This window comes from Entelurus aequoreus, linkage group LG08 (genome assembly GCF_033978785.1).
Source record: "Entelurus aequoreus isolate RoL-2023_Sb linkage group LG08, RoL_Eaeq_v1.1, whole genome shotgun sequence".
Lineage (NCBI taxonomy): Eukaryota > Metazoa > Chordata > Actinopteri > Syngnathiformes > Syngnathidae > Entelurus > Entelurus aequoreus.
In genome coordinates, this window is record NC_084738.1 from 41808268 (window position 1) to 41829719 (window position 21452).

At 42.0% G+C, this 21452-nt stretch overlaps 1 protein-coding gene across 2 annotated transcripts in view; it reads right to left on the reverse strand.

The window, feature by feature from the left end:
- LOC133655901 (teashirt homolog 1-like) overlaps window positions 1-20569 on the reverse strand; it is a 124231-nt gene extending 103662 nt beyond the window's left edge. Inside the window, exons 1-2 of one of the 2 annotated variants that reach the window (XM_062056511.1) lie at window positions 20380-20569; window positions 13112-13201 (exon numbers count right to left, since the gene is read on the reverse strand). The gene's annotated coding sequence lies outside the window, so the exon portion shown is untranslated. Of the gene's footprint in view, window positions 1-7991; window positions 8118-13111; window positions 13202-20379 lie in introns of those variants that run through there. The other variant, XM_062056512.1, reaches the window with a different exon arrangement.
- Window positions 20570-21452: the final 883 nt, after the last annotated feature.

Below are 21452 nucleotides of genomic sequence, written 5' to 3' on the forward strand. Positions count from 1 at the left end.
CTGACAGAATGCAGTGCGTCTCCCATAACAATGTGACCTCGGAGTATGTTAAGGTAACATGCAGAGTCCCACAGGGTTCAGTTCTTGGCCCTGCACTCTTCATCTACATCAAACGCAAATACGGTGTTAGCTTTCACTGTTATGCTGATGACACTGCTAGACTTTTGACAAGAACCACAAAGTTTGATCATATTACGCCTATACTGGCTCACCTGCACTGGCTTCCTATGCACTTAAGGTTTTACTACTCCATCCATCCATCCATCTTCTTCCGCTTATCCGAGGTTGGGTCGCGGGGGCAGCAGCCTAAGCAGGGAAGCCTAGACTTTCCTCTCCCTAGCCACTTCGTCCAGCTCTTCCCGGGGGATCCCGAGGTGTTCCCAGGCCAGCCGGGAGACATAGTCTACCCAACGTGTCCTGGGTCTTCCCCGTGGCCACCTACCGGTCGGACGTGCCCTAAACACCTCCCTAGGGAGGCGTTCGGGTGGCATCCTGACAAGATGCCCGAACCACCTCATCTGGCTCCTCTCGATGTGGAGGAGCAGCGGCTTTACTTTGAGCTCCCCCCGGATGGCAGAGCTTCTCACCCTATCTCTAAGGGAGAGCCCCGCCACCCGGCGGAGGAAACTAATTTCGGCCGTTTGTACCCGCGATCTTGTCCTTTTGGTCATAACCCAAAGCTCATGACCATAGGTGAGGATGGGAACGTAGATTGACTGGTAAATTGAGAGCTTTGCCTTCAGGCTCAGCTCCTTCTTCATCACAACGGATTGATACAGCGTCCACATTACTGAAGACGCCGCACCGATCCGCCTGTCGATTCCTAATTCCTAAATTCCTAGTTTGTGAACCCGTTCTCAAACAATGGCAATAAAACTATTCTGATTCTGATCTCACGATCCTCTCTTCCCTCACTTGTGAACAAGACTCCGAGGTACTTGAACTCCTCCACTTGGGGCAGGGTCTCCTCCCCAACCCGGAGATGGCACTCCACCTTTTTCTGGGCGAGAACCATGGACTCTGACTTGGAGGTGCTGATTCCCATCCCAGTTGCTTCACACTCGGCTACGAACCGATCCAGTGAGAGCTGAAGATCCTGGCCAGATGAAGCCATCAGGACCAAACCATCTGCAAAAAGCAGAGACCTAATCCTGCAGCCACCAATCCAGATCCCCTCAACGCCTTGACTGCGCCTAGAAATTCTGTCCATAAAAGTTATGAACAGAATCGGTGACAAAGGGCAGCCTTGGCGGAGTCCAACCTTCCCTGGAAACATGTCCGACTTACTGCCGGCAATGCGGACCAAGCTCTGACACTGATCGTACAGGGAGCGGACCACCACAATCAGACAGTCCGATACCCCATACTCTCTGAGCACTCCCCACAGGACTTCCCGAGGGACACGGTCAAATGCCTTCTCCAAGTCCACAAAGCACATGTAGACTGGTTGGGCAAACTCCCATGCACCCTCAAGGACCCTGCCGAGAGTATAGAGCTAGTCCACAGTTCCACGACCAGGACGAAAAACACACTGTTCCTCCTGAATCCGAGGTTCGACTATCCGGCGTAGCCTCCTCTCCAGTACACCTGAATAGAGCTTACTGGGAAGGCTGAGGAGCGTGATCCCACGATAGTTGGAACACACCCTCCGGTTCCCCTTCTTAAAGAGAGGAATCACCACCCTGGTCTGCCAATCCAGAAAAACCGTCCCCGATGTCCACACGATGCTGCAGAGTCTTGTCAACCAAGACTCAAGATCAACTCCGGGCGGGTCTCATCTACCCCAGGGGCCTTGCCACCGAGGAGCTTTTTAACTACCTCAGCAACCTCATCCCCAGAAATAGGAGAGCCCACCACGGATTCCCTAGGCACTGCTTCCTCATAGGAAGATGTGTTGGTGGGATTGAGGAGGTCTTCGAAGTATTCCCTCTACCGATCCAAAACATCCGCAGTTGAGGTCAGCAGAACACCATCCTCACCTTACACGGTGTTGACAGTGCACTGCTTCCCCTTCCTGAGGCCGCGGATAGTGGTCCAGAATCGCTTCGAAGCCGTCCGGAAGTCGTTTTCCATGGCTTCCCCGAACTCCTCCCATGTCCGAGTTTTTGCCTCCGCGACCGCTGAAGCCGCACACCGCTTGGCCTGTCGGTACCGGTCCGCTGCCTCCGGAGTACTATGAGCCAAAATAACTCGATAGGACTCTTTCTTCAGCTTGAAGGCATCCCTCACCGCCGGTGTCCACCAACGGGTTCCAGGCACCAACTACCTTGCGGCCACAGCTCCAATCAGCCGCCTTGACAATAGAGGTGCGGAACATGGTCCATTCAGACTCATGGTCCATTCAGACTCAATGTCCAGCACCTCCCTCGTGACATGTTCAAAGTTCTTCCGGAGGTGGGAATTGAAACTCTCTCTGACAGGAGACTCTGCCAGACGTTCCCAGCAGACCCTCACACTGCGTTTGGGCCTGCCAGGTCTGTCGGGCATCCTCCCCCTCCATCGCAGCCAACTCACCACCAGGTGGTTTTTGGTAGAAAGCTCTGCCCCTCTCTTCACCCGAGTGTCCAAAACATGAGGCCGCAAATCCGATGACACAACTACAAAGTCGATCATGGAATTGCGGCTTAGGTTGTCCTGGTGCCAAGTGCACATATGGACACCCTTATGTTTGAACATGGTATTCGTTATGGACAATCTGTGACGAGCACAAAAGTCCAATAACAAAACACCACTCGGTTTCAGATCCGGGCGGCCACTCTTCCCAATCACGCCTCTCCTGGTTACACTGTCGTTGCCAACATGAGCATTGAAGTCCACCAGTAGGACAAGGGAATCACCCAGGGGAGCACTTTCCAGTACTCCCTCGAGTGTATCCAAAAAGGGTGGGTACTCTGAACTGCCGTTTGGTGCGTAAGCACAAACAACAGTCAGGACCCGTCCCCCCACCCGAAGGCGGACGGAAGCTACCCTCTCGTCCACTGAGTTGAGCTCCAACGTGCAGGCTTTGAGCCGGGGGGGAAACAACAATTGCTACCCCAGCCCGGCGACTCTCACTGCGTGCAACGTCAGTGTGGAAGAGAGTCCAGCCCCTCTCGAGAGAACTGGTTCCAGAGCCCTTGCTGTGCGTCGAAGTGAGTCTGACTATATCTAGCCGGAACTTCTCCACCTCGCGCACTAGCTCAGGCTCCTTCCCCCCAGCGAGGTGACATTCCACGTCCCAAGAGCTAGCTTATGTAGCCGAGGATCGGACCGCCAAGTGCCCTGCCTTTGGCTTCCGCCCAGCTCACAATGCACCCATACCTCTATGGCCCCTCCCATGAGTGGTGAGCCCATTGGAGGGGGGACACACGTTGCCTCTGCGGGCTGTGCCCGGCCGGGCCCCATGGGGACAGGCCCGGCCACCAGGCACTCGCCATCGTGCCCCAACTCCGGGCCTGGCTCCAGAGGGGGGCCCCGGTGACCCGCGTCCGGGCGAGGGAAATCGGAGTCTCTGTTTTTGTATTCTCATAGAAGTCTTCGAGCTACTCTTTGTCTGATCCCTCACCTAGAACCTGTTTGTCTTGGGAGACCCTACCAGTAGTTTTACTACTTACGTAAAAAATACTACACGGTCTAACTCCATCCTATCTTGCTGATTGTATTGTACCATATGTCCCGGCAAGAAATCTGCGTTCAAAGAACTCCGGCTTATTAGTGATTCCCAGAGCCCAAAAAAAGTCTGCAGGCTTTAGAGCGTTTTCTTTTCGGGCACAAGTACTATGGAATGCCCTACTGGTAACAGTTAGAGATGCTACCTCGGTAGAAGCATTTAAGTTCCATCTTAAAACTCATTTGTATACTCTAACCTTTAAATAGACCCCAGGGGGTCCCCACAGCTGCGGTCCCTTCCAGGGTTTCTCGTTGTTCCCATTGGGTTGAGTTTTTTCTTGCCCTGATTTGGGATCTGAGCCGTAGTAGCTTGTGCAGCCTTTTGAGACATTTGTGAATAAGTGCTATATAAATAAACTTTGATTGATTGATTGATTAATAAAACATTCAAATATGACATACTTTACTTTTCAAGATGTGGCCCTTGGTGAAAAAAGTTTAGACACGCTGATCTAAAACATTAGGACCTCTCAAAATAAAAGTAAAATATATTTAAAATGTACACAAACTTTAGTTAGTTAATAATACTAACCTATGAATTCATTTAAACATTTACCATAAAAAACACTGGTAAATGTAATATTAATATTCCTTACAGGCAGAATTTTTGATACACCACGTGATGCAGTTACACAATCATATTATTCTTTTTTATTATATTCATACATGGGGAAAAAGGAAACTGTAAAAATGTAAGAAAAAGAGAAAAAAAAAATCGGTATATAATGAGAAAAAGCTGAAATGTTCTAACTAATAACTTATAATATTTACAGTACAGGCTAAACGTTTGGACACACCTTCTCCTCATTCAATGCTTTTTCTATATTTTCATGACTATTTACATTGTAGATTGTCACTGAAGGCATCAAAACTATGAATGAACACATGTGGAGTTATGTACTCAACAAAAAAAGGTGAAATACTGTAACTGAAAACATGTTTTATATTCTAGTTTCTTCAAAATAACCAACCCTTTGAAATGATTACTGTTTTGCACACTCTTGGCATTCTCTTGATGCACTTCAAGCACACCTGTGGAGAGAAAACCATTTCAGGTGACTACCTCTTGAAGCTCATCTAGAGAATGCCAAGAGTGTGCAAACAAGTAATCGTGATGAGTTGTGTTCAAGCGCACTTAGGCCTAAAAGAGGACAAAAATCATAGACTATAGTGTCATCAGTTTTTGCTCTTCAAATGTGAACTCCTGCAGCTGCGTCATCGCTCAACCGCTAATTGTCGTCAGGAACCAAAGCACTAATTGGTTCGGATTTGGAAGATTTGGATATGAGAGTCACCAAACAGACGTTATGACTTGCAGTCAGTCCAAATTGAAAGCGTCATCAAGACGTGTCTTCAAGTGTCGTCTTGTTGAGTGCACACGACACCTCGCTCATTGCGCTGCCGGCTACATGACTGATGTGTTCGAGCGCCACGGCCCGTCCGTTTTTTTTAAATTTTGACGCGTTTGAAGGCTCGCCGCCGTTTGAAGTTTCCGATGGTGGCGTGCCAGGCGGCGTTGCGCTTAGCAAGATAAGTCGTTTGACACGCGCACATCACAGCCCGCAAATCTTCCGTCTGGCTGCCTGGAGTGTCCGCACCGGGCGCCTTTTCAACAACACTTTCCAACTGTCACAACTGACTGTCAGCGCCTTCTTGACGCACGCTTGCATTCTGAAAGCTGTCATATCAATACAAAACTTCACCCAGACTAAAAATAGACTTAAATTGATCTCAGGCCGATTTAAAAATTAATATGCTTTTTCAGAAGCAGCGTTTTAGCGAGGGTTTGTGTTGATTAGAGTAATTAGATTATCTCGTTATCCTCTGGAGTGAATGGCGGTTTGAAGCGCCAGTCATTGAACGCAACATGACAGCTGTTAAGGCTGACAGAAGAGCGAGCGTTTCGTCTCAGTGAGAGACAGACGGAGAGAACACGACAAGCAGTACACTATGTAACCATGCTGTACTGGACTTTTTATGGGCCATTTTATTGTTCTGTAAAACGTAACAACGTTTTTTTTTAAAAAAAACACATTTGTGTCAATTGTACATTGATTTTCATTATCTGTAAGTCATGATCAACAAATTTTAAAGTAACTATTTTAAAAAGTGTTTCACAACAGTCGTTCTTCGCCGCATCGTGCGTCAAAGTTTGGGGCTACACACTATCGCGGTTTTTGTTGGGTTCTAAAAAAAAAGTAGAAATTAATAATTACTACAGACATCCCACATGGGATGTTTAGTAAGTATGAATAGTTGTAGTTACCGTATTTTTCGGAGTATAAGACGCACCGTAGTATAAGTCGCACCTGCCGAAAATGCATAATAAAGAAGGGAAAAAACATATATAAGTCGCACTGGAGTATAAGTCGCATTTTTGGGGGAAATTTATTTGATAAAACCCAACACAAAGAATAGACATTTGAAAGGCAATTTAAAATAAATAAAGAATAGTGAACAACAGGCTGAATAAGTGTACGTTATACAAACCCCGTTTCCATATGAGTTGGGAAATTGTGTTATATGTAAATATAAACAGAATACAATGATTTGCAAATCATTTTCAACCCATATTCAGTTGAATATGCTACACAGACAACATATTTGATGTTTTTTTTGCAAATAATCATTAACTTTAGAATTTGATGCCAGCAACACGTGACAAAGAAGTTGGGAAAGGTGGCAATAAATACTGACAAAGTTGAGGAATGCTCATCAAACACTTATTTGGAACATCCCACAGGTGAACAGGCAAATTGGGAATAGGTGGGTGCCATGATTGGGTATAAAAGTAGATTCCATGAAATGCTCAGTCATTCACAAACAAGGATGGGGCGAGGTTCACCACTTTGTCAACAAATGCGTGAGCAAATTGTTGAGCAGTTTAAGAAAAACCTTTCTCAACCAGCTATTGCAAGGAATTTAGGGATTTCACCATCTACGGTCTGTAATATCATCAAAGGGTTCAGAGAATCTGGAGAAATCACTGCACATAAGCAGCTAAGCCCGTGACCTTCGATCCCTCAGGCTGTACTGCATCAACAAGCGACATCAGTGTGTAAAGGATATCACCACATGGGCACAGGAACACTTCAGAAACCCACTGTCAGTAACTACAGTTGGTCGCTACTTCTGTAAGTGCAAGTTAAAACTCTCCTATGCAAGGGGAAAACCGTTTATCAACAACACCCAGAAACACCGTCGGCTTCGCTGGCCCTGAGCTCATCTAAGATGGACTGATACAAAGTGGAAAAGTGTTCTGTGGTCTGACGAGTCCACATTTCAAATTGTTTTTGGAAACTGTGGACGTCGTGTCCTCCGGACCAAAGAGGAAAAGAACCATCCGGATTGTTATAGGCGCAAAGTTGAAAAGCCAGCATCTGTGATGGTATGGGGGCGTATTAGTGTCCAAGACATGGGTATCTTACACATCTGTGAAGGCGCCATTAATGCTGAAAGGTACATACAGGTTTTAGAGCAACATATGTTGCCATCTAAGCATCGTTACCATGGACGCCCCTGCTTATTTCAGCAAGACAATGCCAAGCCACGTGTTACATCAACATGGCTTCATAGTAAAAGAGTGCGGGTACTAGACTGGCCTGCCTGTAGTCCAGACCTGTCTCCCATTGAAAATGTGTGGCGCATTATGAAGCCTAAAATACCACAACGGAGACCCCCGGACTGTTGAACAACTTAAGCTGTACATCAAGCAAGAATGGGAAATAATTCCACCTGAGAAGCTTAAAAAATGTGTCTCCTCAGTTACCAAACGTTTACTGAGTGTTGTTAAAAGGAAAGGCCATGTAACACAGTGGTGAACATGCCCTTTCCCAACTACTTTGGCACGTGTTGCAGCCATGAAATCCTAAGTTAATTATTATTTGCAAAAAAAAAATAAAGTTTATGAGTTTGAACATCAAATATCTTGTCTTTGTAGTGCATTCAATTGAATATGGGTTGAAAAGGATTTGCAAATCATTGTATTCCGTTTATATTTACATCTAACACAATTTCCCAACTCATATGGAAACTGGGTTTGTATGACACATAAATAACCAACTGAGAACGTGTCTGGTATGTTAACGTAACATATTATGGTAAGAGTCATTCATGCAATACGTTTACCAAACAATCTGTCACTCCTAATCGCTAAATCCCATGAAATCTTATACGTCTAGTCTCTTACGTGAATGAGCTAAATAATATTATTTGATATTTTAAGGTAATGTGTTAATAATTTCACACATAAGTCGCTCCTGAGTATAAGTCGCACCACCGGCCAAACTATGAAAAAAACTGCGACTTATAGTCCGAAAAATATGTTATACTGTAAAACTTACAAACTGTGACGATCTCTCACTTCACTTCTGGTGGTGGTTCCTTGTTTGGTGTTTGTTTCCTGTCGGCGCTCTTAATTTTGTTCCATTTCCTGCATGTCTCCCTGAGCGCTCGTTTCCCTCACCTGTTCTTGATTGGCAGCCTGACACACCTGGTTGCAGTTGCCAATCAGGCTGCTATTTGAGCCTGCCTCGCCTGTTCGTCAGGGCTCGAGGATTGATTATGTTTGGGACCGTTTGCACGCATGCCTGCTTTTTCCTATTCTTGAGTATATTAAAAGACTCTTACCTGCACATCGTTCTCCCGTTTCCTGCATCTTGGGGTCACAACTACCGCAGCCATTTGAGTAGAAACGTTATGGACGATTAGAATATGGAACGGCACTTTTACTTCCGGTTCAAAGCTTTAGACAAAAGAAAACACTGTCCGCATTAACTCAGCAGCACCTGCAGTGAGCAAACATGTCCCAAAGATGGCGGCATAGCACAAACAATAACAGACCATTTAAAGCAGCTATAAGTAACTTTTCAACCTTCATAATATATTTTCATAACTTTTGGGAAGATACATGTACTTACAACTAGTTGAATGACACCTCTGTCATAGCCTGAGGGGGTCTGTATCGCTATCACTAGCACTACGCAATTTTGAGGTGGATGGCAGGAACCCTGCCACACAAAAAAATGTCACTTCCCCCTTCCTCCATTCATTGCTAAGATGGAAGTTAACGCCGACGCCTATGTGCAATTACTGCTATCATGGCAGAAGCTGCAAAACAAAACAAAAAACAATTGTCTGGCAAACAAAAAAAAACAAAAAAAAGGGGGCCTCCCGGGTAAAAGGACAGTCAAGGATCAACATTGGCCCGGCTTTTACTCGCTGGCGTGAGCTCAAAGATGAGGAGGGATTTCAGATCGATGCTGCCTTGGCTGTGTTCCTGATAAACTAGTAAGTAAATTTTGATGCTCAAATCAAAATGATAATGGTAATGTTAGCATCGGATATTTGCGTGATAGCAATAAATAGCTACCAGTTTGATAGTTCCACACTGAGAAGACCAGCCTTGCAATAAACTCAAAATTACTGTATAAAGAAAACACAATGCGATGACTGCAAACAACAAATATAAAGTTTGAGTAAAATATGTAGGTTTCTACTGTGGAAAGATAAGTCCTAATGAATCATTGTGGTGTTATCGTGTCAGTTTGTACTGTAAGTACGTGACAGTACTTTCTGACGATTTACGACGCTATGCGCTGGTCCTCAAGGGAAATGTGTTTTTTTCTTCAGGCAAAACACTACCGCTTTGGTCCACTGGGGCCACCAAAATCAACCAATGCTGAAAGATCTTAAGTGGGGCTTTAAGTGTATTTGCATGAAAACTATTTGCATTAAGGCTGTTAGCTAAGAAAAATCCATAAATTAGCTGCGCCGTTTTACAAGCCACAGGGTTTAAAGCATAGGAAAAAAGTAGTGGCTTATAGTCCAGAATTTACAGTACTTCTTTTCAAAACCGTGATCAATTTAATTTTCTCCTCCTCAAGGAATGGTTTATTTAATGGTAAATCTGAAGGCGTGGTACTACGCGCTTACGTCACACGTGCAGAGGAAGTTGAAGCAACATTTCCTATATATTTACTTGAGACGGACATTTATTTACAAATAAAAGGCTCCAGCCCCACGCGTCCCTACGAGGGACAAGCAGTAGAAAATGGATGGATAGATGAAATTTTCCCCGCCGCGTATGTGTATTTGCTGCTTCTGGTTGTCCCGCTCATAAACAAATTACGTGCATCATAGCTCCGTTTCACAACACATACATACCTGCTTTGCCAGAAAAAAATAGAAAAAGTAACTGAAAGTGCAGCAAAAAATAACTAACTACATTATCATGCTACTATTGTAATAAACAAATGCGTTGCAGGTAGTCTTAATAAAGGTACTTTCAAATAAACTTTCGTTGACTAAAACTAAACCAATTTAGATGACTAAAATTTGAATAAATTACATTTTTGATAACAGACTAACTAAAACTAAACTATAAACTGCTGTCAAAATTAAAACTGCTGCGGGCATAATCTAACAAATGGGATTTGGATATGAAAATAATTGGTGGAACTACTAATCTACTATCTCATTCATAATGAATGAATCTTATTTTTTAAACATGTGGATGGACAATTAAAAATGGCCGCAGTTTGGACACCCTTGGTTTAGAAAAAATAAATCCCGATGTAACTACAAAGATTGTAGCGTTAGCATTAACCAGTGGCGGGCTGTGCGTTTCCCACCTAGGCCTTCAGTGATGTCCTGTGTCTAATGATTACCTCTCAAAATACCATCATTGATGTCCCCACATGACCGTTGCTGGAGAAATACTATACAGAAACACATTTACGAACTATTGGACATTGAATCATCACCAACAGTGTACAAAACGGGTTATTTTCTGGCACATTTAAAAATCAATAAGACCGCATCAGCAATTAAAACATGTCTTATGTGGTACTGTCAAAATTAAAATAGCAAAAAACATATCAAACATGAAAAAATAAGGTAATAAAATATATGAACTCACAATCTGTAGAATCCAGTCGAGCTTCCGGGGTTGGCCGACTTCGTCTCACAAGATGTAGTTTCTCTTTAAATATCCTTCTTGAAAATGGCTTTGCAAATATATGTGTTGTTTTGTCTAATCATAAAAGATGCAGACGAGGCACGTTTGCTGACTTCTTAAAGTTTACTCCACAGCGTGCTCATTAAAAACATCCAGCTGCCGGCATGGCAACATTCAACCTAAACGGGGCTACTGCGCATGCTCGTCACTACTGTGGCATGCTGGGTAATGGAGTTATGATGTTATCTCGCTCAGTGTTTTTCAATCTTTTCTGAGCTGAGGCACATTTTTTTCATTGCAAAAATCTCGAGGCACACCACCAGCAGAAAACATTAAAAAATTAAACTCAGCAGCCGATATTGACAGTAAAAAGTCGTTCTCGCAATTGTTGGATATGAATTCAAACTATGACCAAGCATGCATCACTATAGCTATTGTCTCAAAGTAGGTGTACTGTCACATCACGCTTTGACTTGTTTTGAGGTTTTTGGTGTTCTCCTGTGTGTAGTGTTTTAGTTCTTGTCTTGCAATATTTTGGTGTTGCTTGTCATGTTATGAACGGATGTACTTTGTGGACACCGTCTGCTCCACATGCCTTAAGTCTTTGCTGTCGTCCAGCATTCTTTTTTTATTTACTATGCAGCCAGTTCAATTTTAGTTTAGGTTTGCATAGCCATCTCTAAGCTTGAATGTTTTTTGTTTATTTTTGGTTTAAGCATTAGATACCTTTTTACCTGCCTCCCGCTGTCGTCTGCATATTGTGATCACGACAAACCATGTTCCCGACATCTAAAAAGCAATTAGCTACTTGCTGCCACCTACTGATATGGAAGAGTATTACACGGTTACTCTGCCGAGCTCTAACCAGCACAGACACTCAACAACGGCACATTTGCGGATTATAATTACTGGTTTGTAGAAAATATTTTTAACCCAATTAGGTGAAATTATATAATCTCCCACGGCACACCAGACTGTATTTCACGGTACACTAGTGTGCCGCGGCACAGTGGTTGAAAAACACTGATTAGCTCATAACATCACAGTACCGTATTTTTCAAAGTATAAATCGCTTTGGAGTATAAATCGCACCGGACGAAAATGCATAATAAAGAAGGGAAAAAACATATATAAATCGCACTGGAGTATAAGTCACATTTTTTGGGGAAATGTATTTGATAAAACGCAACACCAAGAATAGACATTTGAAAATCAATTTAAATTAAATAAAGAATAGTGAACAACAGGCTGAATAAGTGTACGTTATATGACGCATAAATAACCAACTGAGAACGTGCCTGGTATGTTAACGTAACATATTATGGCAAGAGTCATTCAAATAACTATAACATATAGAACATGCTATACGTTTACCAAACAATCTGTCACTCCTAATCGCTAAATCCCATGAAATCTTATACGTCTAGTCTCTTACGTGAATGAGCTAAATAATATTATTTGATATTTTACGGTAATGTGTTAATAATTTCACACATAAGTCGCTCCTGAGTATAAGTCGCACCCCCGGCCAAACTATGAAAAAAACTGCGACTTATAGTCTGAAAAATACTGTATATATTTGCCTTAGGCCAGCTAGAAGACCTTACTGACAACAACTTGTGATCTGATTGGCTATTGCAACTGTCTGTCAACTGTATGTCCCCATTCACTAACAGTGCACGGACGCCCGCATTGTTGATTCTGAAGGCCCGAGCAAATTTGGTACATCATGGCAACGTAAGCTCTCTGAATTCTGATTGGATAAAAACTCTATAACCTAAAAACAACAGCACTGGAAGGAGCATAATATGACATGAAGAGAATATGAACACTAGTAGATATTTAGGGAAAGTAAATTAAAAATTACTTTTATCTTTAAATATGATCATGATTTCTGGTTATGTTAGGCCAGCAGAGAAGGCCTTGCTGGCCCTGAGGGCACACCACTGGCATTAAGGTATATTTCACAGCACATACAGTAGACAACATTAGGACAAGTATGGATGGACCTTGGCCAAATTGGGACACTCTTTCTTCTTCTTTGACCCGATAAGACCCAAGACCCGGGATGTCTTTAAAAAAATCTAGATCTTGTCGAGTTTTTCTTTCCATTCTGTTACATTTACGCCCCACAAATAAACGTTGACTGACAACAATGCAAAGATTCTCCGAACTCAGCTAATCCCGCCAACGTCTCCAGCGTCGTCAGCTGAAACACGGACGACCGATTGGCGTGGGCGCGCCGCATCAGCACGCTAATGTCAGCATGTTTAAACAAATGTGGGCTTATGGTGACGAAATTTGCAGTGGGCATTTATCTAGGTCATAGGTCACTGATGAGAGCTACAGGACAAAAGTATAGGGTCACATGGGGAAGTTATAATATCAAAATACACTGCGATGATAATGTCAAGATTCCTGGTAAGACTTTCTACAAGATGACAGGACCGACAAAGGTGGAAAAAAGCAAGACTTGGTTGAGAGTGTGAAAGGCGCCGACCTTACCAGGATGCTGCTTGTCATCGGGGGGCAGGATGGGGGCTGCCCCAGGCTCAGGACACCCTGACTTCATCAAGGAGAGACTACCTCACAGCGCTGGAAAGGGCACACATGCACACTTCTTTGAGTAATGACTTGATTAAATGAATTTCAACAAGTAAGGTCCACCATTAGATACAATTTGGAGGTTTTGTTGTTGTTTTTTGGCCAGAACATCACATTTTGGACCTTTTGTATACAACATTATTATTTGAGCTCTATTCAAATGCATGCGTGGTTATAAAAGGTACACAATTTGTAAGAATGCACTTATTCTGAAATGATGGGTTAATACAGGTGTTTTATTGTGAAATATTAACAACCTTTCATGGGCTAAAATATGTGCGGAAAAATGCAAATCATCAAAGCCGCATTAAACAATATTATTGACCTTTTCATGTCCACTTTGCTTTCCTTTTTTTTTTTTAAAACCTCGCCCACAGAGAGTCCTCATTAACATACACTGCCGCTCTTGATAAATTATCATCTGCGTTGCATTATAAAAGGAATTAGGCACAACTCAACACTTTTTACGAGCCCGTAAAAAAGGTGAAGGCCATGCATATTAAGGTGTTCATGCAGCGTGAACTTTGGAGCTACGCTATGTCGAAAGAAGCGCAGTTGCAGAATTAATTCCCGACGCCGGAAGACGACTTCCATCATTTGCACTCACTTTTAAATGCAAGACATTTTATTATTATCTGCCAGCAGCAACATTAAAAGTTTAATTTGTGTACAAAATGGACTTTCATGAAGCTCACTTTAGTGTGCAAAGAAAATAGAAAGTAATCAAATCATCTTCTGCGCGCTCATCATTTTCGCTCCATTTCACGTATTAATTGCTTTCTGGGGCACGTTTTACCTGCTAATGTCACATCTGTCCGTCTTTTCATCTACAGTCTAACTTCCAGCAAGCATATTTAATGACAACATATCTTGTCACTAGAAATGACGTACTTTAGAGCAGTCAGTGTACAGCTTGTGCTCAGAATTAATATCAATATTTAGCAACACAAGTAAGTAGCAGTATAATTGTGTCTTGCCTACCGTCAGGCAAAGTGGTGATACCACACACGAGTGCTTCCGACAATTGGGGAGCTGCGGTTCATTCAGTCAACACATGAATTTTAAAATGAAGATTTTCCAACACAAATAAGGAGCCCAAACACACCTTCAAGATGTCACATCAATACCTAAACCAAACTGGACATCCTTAAATGGAAGGAAAGACAAAAGGAAGGAAGGAATGAGGATAGCAAGGTGTGTTACCCACCAGTTCCACCAATGATGTTATCATAGAGCAGAGGAAGTGAATTAACACTAAATATTCACTCCGACGACACAAACTGAGGTGATTGTGTTGTCAGATATTAACACAATAATGACTGTGTTGATAGTACATATATACTGCTATACACTGACTACTCTAAAGTATATTCTAAAGCAGTGGTTCTCAAACTTTTTTCCACCAAGTACCACCTCAGAAAAAACTTGGCTCTCCAAGTACCCCTATAATTACCAACATTGAAGTACAGTAGCATAGTAGGCCTAAGTATTCATTTAAAACAAGGCAGAGGTTTAATTTAACAAGTATATATTTAATATTTTGGCCACTGTAACAGTACACACAGTGTGAACAGTAATCCTGTGTTTCAATACACGGAAATAAAACACTGTACTTTAATCAAGTGACTCTTAGGCGTACCACTAAATGAAGCCCATGTACCACAGTTTAAGAATCACTGTTCTGAAGTATTGTTCATTGAGAAGATAATGAAATGCTCGCTAAAATTGAATGAGTGTATACTCATATTTTTCTGAAACTGTATATTCATGTACTTAAGTATTTATCGGAGGTTTGCTTATAACTTTTTGTTCATGTCTACTGCAGCCCGTTTAGGCAGCAGACTATGAGTCTCTGCTCAATGCTGAAAAGTCGTTAAATCGATTTTGGTGCGCAAATGAGCGCAAACCGCTCAAGGCTGACAAAACAATAAAAATTGGAAAACTGAAATTAGCCAATTGTCGCATTTACAGTAAAATTTGGTTAGAAATTGTTTTGATGTCTAACGCAGCCTGTTTAGACAGGGAATTGTTATTTCGAGCTCAAAATGCACAAGGTTGACCAAACAAAAACTCAAAAGTGACACAAGTTTGATTGATTTTGTGACACAGCTTGAAAAACTTGTTTCGCCAAACAACCATTGAAATGAATTAAAATACATTTATAAAATAGCAAAATTTTAACATGCCTTTTAAAAATAAAAATAAACTTTTAGATAAGAAATATTGTGTGTAAAACAAAACAATAGAGCAAGAGTGTCCAAAAGTTTTCCAGCGAGGGCCGCATACTTACAAACTAAAGAATGTCCATTAAAGGTGATTAAACAAATTAGTATATGTTAAACTATTGGAAAACAATAAAATAAGCTTTTGTATTATACCTGACAAAGCTAACACAAAATGTTAGTGTTGTATTTAATATTCAGCATTATTAATACATTTGGTTCACTTTTAGAACACGTCGAGGGCCAATAAATAAATAAAAAAACAGCTGCGGGCTGAAAATGGAAAACTTTGCACACCACTGCAATAAAATGTAGTACAAACACGTACAGTAATTTTACAAAGTAGTGTAGTGTAATAACGTACAGCATTTACTTCTCCTCAGAGCTGCTTCTCTGTCAAACACAACATCATCAGCTTTTATCTATTTTCATGGGTAAATGTCCGCCGATTAGATTATGGTTTTTACGTCCTCAGCTGGCGTTATTGACACATTCTGCTTCAGTATGGTGCAGATTAGCATTGGCCCGCTCCAACTGATTCACCAAGTCTGCTTAACGCTTGGTCTTACTTTTGATGATTTCTTTCTTTGGTTTAATGAATATCACCCACTTCTTTTTCTCTGCACTGTTTTTCACACTCACTCTCTTCCTTCCTAGTGTTGGAAAAACCAAGTTATGTCGATCTCTAATTATAAAGCTAATGCTAGCGAGTAAGACCAGATGTATTGGTCGGATCTTTCCAGGTTCACTGTGACATTCGCTACGCCAACTAATGGTGGGGATGCCTGTAACTCATATTTTTGCTCACAAACTAAAACTCAGCTCATATCCCAAAAAACTGGGGCGCTCTTATCCCGAGGTACCACTGTAATTTCTTTTGAGAAGATACACTATAATGCGAAAAGTATTTGGCCACCTGCCTTGACCCACATATGAACTTGAAGTGCCATCCCATTCCTAACCCATAGGGTTCAATATGATGTGGGTCCACCTTTTGCAGCTATTACAGCTTCAACTCTTCTGGGAAGGCTGTCCACAAGGTTGCAGAGTGTGTTTATAGAAATTTTCGACCATTCTTCCAAAAGCGCATTGGTGAGGTCACACACTGATGTTGGTCGAGAAGGCCTGGCTCTAAGTCTCCGTTCTAATTCATCCCAAAGGTGTTCTATCAGGTTCAGGTCAGGACTCTGTGAAAGGCCAGTCAACTTCATCCACACTAGACTCTGTCATCCATGTTTTTATGGACCTTGCTTTGTGCACTGGTGAACTATCATGTTGGAAGAAGAAGGGGCCCGCTCCAAACTGTTCCCACAAGGTTGGGAGCATGGAATTGTCCAAAATGTTTTGGTATCCTGGAGCTTTCAAAGTTCCTTTCACTGGAACTAAGGGGCAAAGCCCAACTCCTGAAAAACAACCCCACACCATAACTCCTCCTCCACCAATTTTCACACTCGGCACAATGCAGTCCGAAATGTAGCCTTCTCCTGGCAACCTCCAAACCCAGACTCGTCCATCAGATTGCCAGATGGAAAAGTTTGATTCATCACTCCAGAGAAGGCTTCTCCACTGCTCTAGAGTCCAGTGGCGACGTGCTTTACACCACTGCATCCGACGCTTTGCATTGGACTTGGTGATGTATGGCTTAGATGCAGCTGCTCGGCCATGGAAACTCATTGCATGAAACTCTCTGCGTACTGTACGTGGGCTAATTGGAAAGTCACATGAAGTTTGGAGCTCTGTAGCAACTGTAGCAAGTCGGCGACCTCTTTGCACTACGCGCTTCAGCATCCGCTGACCCCTCTCTGTCAGTTTACTTGGCCTACCACTTCGTGGCTGAGTTGCTGTTGTTCCCAAACTCTTCCATTTTCTTATAATAAAGCCGGCAGTTGACTTAGGAAAATTTAGGAGCAAGGAAATTTCACAACTGGATTTGTTGCACAGGTGGCATCCTATGACAGTTCCACGCTGGAAGTCACTGAGCTCCTGAGAGCGGCCCATTCTTTCACAAATGTTTCTAGAAACAGTCTCCATGCCTAAGTGCTTGATTTTATACACATGTGGCCGGGCCAAGTGATTAGGACACCTGATTCTTTTTTTAATTTATTTTTTTATTAATCAATGCAACAAAACAACAAACAACAATACCATAACAACACAATTCCAATTCCAGAACCAAACTCGGCACAGCAACATTCAGAATAGCAATCAACAGAGCAATTTGAGAAGACACATAAACATGACACAAAACAATCCAAAAGTAGTCAAACAAAAAGGAATAATATCAACTACAGTATCAATATTAATAACAATTCCAAAATAGCAGTGATTACAAATCCCTCATTGACATTATCATTACAGCCATTTATAAAAAAAATAAAAACATAAAACAAATTAACAATGGTGTCACAGTGGCTTACACTTGTATCACATCTCATAAGCTTGACAACACATTGTGTCCAATATTTTCCACAAAGATAAAATAAGTCATATTTTAGGTTAATTTAATAGTTAAAACAAATTAATTGTTAAAACAAATTTAAATAATGGATCCCAGGACACCTGATTCTGATCATTTGATTGGGTGGACAAATACTTTTGGCAATATAATGTATATCGCAATAAAAACTGAAGTGTAGGGCATGTACTCACTTGTGAGATACTCTAAGCCCAGTGAGGGCCACATTAATACAAAGTTGAGTTTTTACATGAAATATACTAAAACCAATACAATATAGGTTAATAAATATGCTAAACTAACTCAACACATCTTGGCTTGTAGTTGTTCTATGTGATTTTGCCCTAAATTAATCATTTTGAAGCATTACATCATATTTGCCAACCCTCACGAATTTTCCGGGAGATTCCCGAATTTCAGTGCCTCTCCCGAAAATCTCCCGGGGCAACCATTCTCCCGAATTTCTCCCGATTTCCAGCCGGACATCTATATTGGGGGCGTGCCTTAAAGGCACTGCCTTTAGCGCCGTCTCTCACCTGAAAAGGAGACTATTATTTATGTCTCCGTTTTCCATAGGTTTATCTATAACCCATAAAGTAGGCAGGCACGGAGCTATTTCTCCGCGTGTGTTTATTCCAGCCGGCACGTTAATACACTGACACACAACATCCGGATACCCATCATGCATTGCTTCAAAACTACGGCAAGTAGTAATGTCCAAAATTTCCAGCCGGACAAACAATATTGGGGGCGTGCCTTAAAGGCACTGCCTTTAGCGTCCTCTCACCTGAAAAGGAGACTATTATATGTCTCCGTTATCCATAGGTTTATCTATAACCCATAACACAGTGCTTGAATGGATATAGTCACTCATGAACGGTCAGAGAAGCACAAGGCGGCGACAACGCAGTATTATGGGCCACCTTGCAAGCAACATCCCGTTCTCATTTGCGGATGTTTTCAACAAATCCGTGAAGGATATGTTCCCGGATTCAGAGATCGCTCGCCAGTACTCAAATGGCAGAACAAAGGCTACTCAAATAGTGAAAGGTAAGTGTTGTTTTTTTTTTAAAGTAAGCAGCAAGTACAGTACAGGTAGTAGAACAACTGTGTTTTCATTATTGTGTACTGTACTATATATATATAAGAAATACTTTAATTTCAGTGAATTCTCGCTATAAATATACTGTAAATAATCAAATGTATATACTTGTTCTGATGCTTTCTGAGCTCACTATGTTCACTGCTCACTGTACATATCCTACGAAGTAAGACCTACACTGTTTCAATGTCAATTTCTCAGATGATATAATTGTTGATGACTGAAGTGCTGATATCAACCAAACCTAACCCCCCCACCCCAACCCCCTCCAAATCCCACCCCCCGGATTGTAAATAATGTAAATAATTGAATGTATATACTCTGATGATTAACTTGTGTGATGACTTTATTATGCTGATAGTATATATTTATACCATGAATTGATCAAGTTGAAAAACGTATTTGGGTGTTACCATTTAGTTTGAGTTTTTGAGTTTATTTCCAACATGCAAGCATACAAAATGATACATCACAATTTCCAGTTTCTCTTTTCAACATGTTCGAAAAGTGGTCGATTGTACGGAATATGTACTGTACTGTGCAACCTACTAATAAAAGTCTCAATCAATCAATCAATCAATATTACCGAGACGTTGTTAGTAATACTGTCAAACAATACACTTTAAAAATCAGATTAATCACACTTTTGAAATTGACTAATCACATCTATTACTCGCTTGCATGATTTAATTTAACTTCAAAATTTAAATTGAGTTAAAAAGGCCTCAATAATTGGTCACAAATGTAATTTCATTGATAGAGTCCGTTTACGGTAAAGGAGCAAAATAAACTGTGTGATTAATCTGCGTATTTACATGATTAATGCAATATTTTTGGTGACTGATCGCATGAGTTAACTCGTTAATTTTGACAGCCCTTGTTGTTCGATGGCACTTATTTTCTTTGTCACCTACAACACAAAGCTAACAGGGATGTTTTGTTCAGCTAGCTGAGCATATATTGACATACACTGGTTGCTTTTAGCATCTTTAGCGAACAAAATGTGTCAAAAATGGCCCCAGCGTCCTTCCGTTTTACTGAATGCGGCCCTCGCCGGTTAAAGTTTGGACAACCCTGGGCTAAATGAACTACAAATACCAATATTACAGCAGTATTGGCCACTAGACTACACCAAAACAATCAGACTGTGCTGTTCAGTATGGTGGCCACAGGTTTGCTCAGGCAGCATTACTTACATTAACATAACATCTTTTTTAGCCAATGTTACGGCTGGACACCTCAGAGTCACATAACTTGGTACTTGAAACATGCCGACTGTTCAAAATTGCTAACATTGGCAATTTAGCATGCTAACACTAGCATGCTAACTTAGTTAGCCATATCATTTAGTCATATCATTTGGTACTTGATACTTGGATAGAGGCAGTACCTTCAGACCTGGAACTGTAGCGAGGGACAAACCGACCACACTTGAGTTGGCTTGGTGAGTTGGAAACCAACTCAACAAGTTTACAGTATTTTTCCTTTTGGGGTTTTTTGTCCAACATGGTAGTTTCAGGCACAAACATCACTTTTACAGCAACAATTCCTATCACTCGCACTTCTCCTCTATTGCCACCCACTTCTTTTCTGATATCTTTTGCTACCACCCCCCAGGTCAGGTCAGAGTTCAACTACAGGACCCCGAGCAAGTTGCCCAAGGCTATGCCTGTAACACATGCTAACAGTTAACATGCTAACGCCCCCCCGCTAATTTTCCATGCGTATGCTTCATAGTCATATAACTCGGTACTTGATGCATTCCATCCGTTTGCATGCTAACGTTATCGTTTAAGTTCGCCTCGCACATTTCAGCATTCGTACGCAATTTCTCCCAAAATTGCATATTCTAGTTTTTTTGTGTAATGTTTTAATTTTGTCTTTAAAAGGTTTTGCCGGCCAATAAAAAAACAAGCCGCGGGATTCAAATGGACCCCTCCGCTCTATGCTATTGCAGTATTGTTATTAAGGTCATTTATGTGTAACAAACAGTGACTCCATTTTGGCGCCAAGATTGACGGAATTCTTAACTTGAGTCATTTGTTTACTGTTATTGCTCGTGAAGCATGGGGAATGTAAAAAACTGATAGCGAGTGTTAACACACACAAAGATACACACACACGAAAAAGAGAATAAGCTGTCAGCAGCCTAGTGTTTGCCCGGCCCCTATATTCCTCACATTAGTAGAGACTGAGGGAACAATGTGTCTACTGTGGCAGGTGGCCATAGTTCATAATGTGCTGATGCTGACCAAGTGTCACTTTGATCCATGGCACTGGCGGGGGAAGGTGGGGTGGGGTTGGGGGGGGTGTCGGGATGGGAAGGCGCCGCAGCCCCTGCATGCTAAAGCAAGGGGCCATGAGACGCTCCTGTGGGGGACGCCGGAGGACGTGATACAGTCGGAAGATGTTGCACTATTTGTTTTTGTTTTCTTAAAGGACTCTATTAGTTTTCCTGGGTAA